Genomic DNA, 2,981 nt, shown 5'->3' on the forward strand with positions numbered 1-2,981 from the left:
CAGTGTTAAACACCATCAGGTTCTCGTCTAACCATTTGCTGAGCCTGTCCAGGTCAACCTGGATCACCCGCCTGTCTTCTGGTGTGGATGCTTTGCCCTAAAGTTTGGTGTCATTGGCAAACTTGGCCAGTCCACTTCTGACTCCAATGTCCACATCATTAACAAAGATGTTGAACAATATGGGTCCAAGGACAGAGCCTTGGGGGACCCCACTGGTCACAGGACACCATAATAAGTGATTTCCATCAATTACTACCCTCTGAGTCTGACCACAGAGCCAATTTTCCAGTCAGTGGATCGTGGTGGACCCAAGGCCACAATTGGCCAGTTTCACCAAGAGGTGATCATGGGATACCAGATTGAAGGCTTTTTTGAAGTCAAGATATATGACATCAATCTCTTCTCCCTTGTCCAGGTGATAGGTCACCTGGTCGTAGAAGGAAATGAGATTGGTCAAGTAAGACCTACCCACAACAAACCCATGCTGGCTATCCCTTAGGATGCTGGCATCGGCCAGTCCATTAAGGATGGCCTCTTTAATAAACTTTTCTAAGATCTTCCCCAGGATAGAAGTTTTGATTTCATATTAGCCATTTTATAAGTACTTAATCATTGCAAAAGAAACTTGGAAACAGAAAACAAAATGCTATGAGTGGCAAGCAGCCAGAAGTCTACAAAAAGCCAAAGTCCTGGGGGGACAGAGGTGCCAGGGGTAGCAACACAGATGGAAGTAGGGCAGATAGCTCCAGCAGTGAGATTCACAGACATGATGCAAGAGCAGCTGGAGATGCTAGGAGCCCAACTAGCGGAGTGTGTGATTGCGGTTAAGACTGAATGCCAAGAGAAGCACCAGGAGATGGAGGTGATGAAAGGGTCGCTGAGGGAAGTGAAGGCACAACTAATGACTGCACGGCTAGAGGGCCAGAAACCTCCAGAGCAGGTGAAGTTCCCTGGATGCCGAGGCCCGGAGGATCCAAGAGAGGAGGCCGGACCAGGGCCACCCCAGAGGAGCAGTCCAGAGAAGGGATTGGTAGAGGCAAAACTTACAGCCCTACAAGAAGAGGTCTTGCCAGCCCTCCTGCAATGCTGGAATAAGAGATGGGACCAATGGGTAGAGCAGCATGCTCAAGAGATGGGTTGGCTAAGACGGCAGCTGAGAGCTATTCTTGCTGCAAGGCAAGGAAGGGAGTGCAGTCCCCAGACAAGGGCAGCCAGTGGGGCCCGACTTGGGAGATGTGGAGACGACAAAGAAGGATTAACAGATCTCCCCAGGAAAGGGGACCTCTCATGCGACCGACCAAGATGAAATGCAAATGGTCCAGTGCCTGAGGCAGCAGGAGTCCAGGATAAACCCAGCTGAGCCCAGCAAAAAAAGAGGCGACCAGGGGCAAGAGATGAGGAGAAGGGAACAACCTCCAAAGAGGGGATGAGGGCAGGAGAAAAGGCCACAGATCTATGTGAGTAAAGTCCCTAGACAGGTCGGGTGGCGGATGCTAAGAAATGTTATTGAAGAAAAAGGTGGAGGAGTGGCCTACGTGAAAATCTATAAGGGGCTTAAGGGAAAATCCACTGACCAGGGAAAAGTAGAGTTTTGGGGAGAGGAGTATGCCCAGAAAGCATTGAACAGACAGTGGGAAATCTGGGGAAGGCTTCAGGATCTCGAGGGAGTGATAGACAGGATCAGAATATGGGCTGAGGAGGGAGAGGAGGATCCAGGTAGTGAACCAAAGACTGCAGCGCTGGTGTCATCAGGAAGGCTTTGGCTTCCATGACCACAGCCAGCTCTTTGGTGAGAGAGGCAGTGAGCTGCTGGGAAGAGATGGCCTCCACCTCTCTCCCCTGGGGAGAAGGCAGCTCTTCTCAGCCAGACTGGCTGACCTGCTCCACCAGGCTTTAAACTAAGCCCGTTGGGGTATGGGGGGGGGGACTACCACCACTGCTAGCCTGCTGAGCAACCCTTGCAAAGCCAGCAGACTAAGTCACTTAAGTGAGCCTACCCCTGCCCCAGCCCTGGCACAATCTGGGGGCAAGGCAAGAGCCCCCCAAGGGGATACTTGCTTGCCTGTACACAAATGTCAGGAGCTTGGGGAGTAAGCAGGAGGAACTCGTCCTCCTGCTCAATGCAAATAATTATGATGTCATAGGGATAACAGAGATCTGGTGGGACTCCACCCATGACTGGACCACGGATATAGATGGCTATACCTTGTACAGGAGGGATCGTGTAGATAAAAGGGACGGGGGTGTAGCTCTCTTTGTTAAGGAAGGTAAAAGTGTACATGACAAACTATGAGGCGTTCCACAATCAGAACCTGTCCCTTGAAAAGGAGTTAGAAGCCAGGGTAAAAGTGAGTGATGGGTTATGGTCCCAGTTGCAGAGTGGGAAGATGGGAAAAGACCACCTTGGGGAACAAGTGCAGCTCCTTACAACGTACATAGAGGACAGCTCAGCCAAAGAGGCAGTGGCTAATGCAGAGAGGGAGCAATCACAGCTTCAAATACAAACTCTAAGGCAACAGATCCGAGACTGGGAGGATCCTTGAAAGAATCGTTGGCAATATCAACAACAACAAGTTCCACTGTGTCTTGACTTTTTTTAATTTAATTGATTCTAGCACATTAGCTTGAAAATATGTTGTTATAATAAACAATGCTTTTGAATTTCTAGAAAAGAGTAGGTTTGGTTTGGTTTTGTCTTTTTGAGTTGTTTCATAGAATCATAGAATCAATGAGTCGGAAGGAACCTAGACAGATCTCTAGTCCAAACCCCTGCCATGGGCAGGAAGGAGCACTGGGGGTGGCAGGGGTCATAAGACCCCTGCCAGGTGCCTATCCAGTCTCCTCTTGAAGATGTCCAGGGAAGGTGAGAGCACCACCTCTCTGGGCAGCCTATTCTAGGCTCTGGCCACCCTTACAGTGAAGTAGTTCTTCCTAATATCTAACCTAAACCTATCCTCCCTCAGCTTGTGGCCATTGTTCCT

Source organism: Gavialis gangeticus, unplaced genomic scaffold (genome assembly GCF_001723915.1).
Source record: "Gavialis gangeticus isolate Ggan-Ray unplaced genomic scaffold, GavGan_comp1, whole genome shotgun sequence".
NCBI lineage: Eukaryota > Metazoa > Chordata > Crocodylia > Gavialidae > Gavialis > Gavialis gangeticus.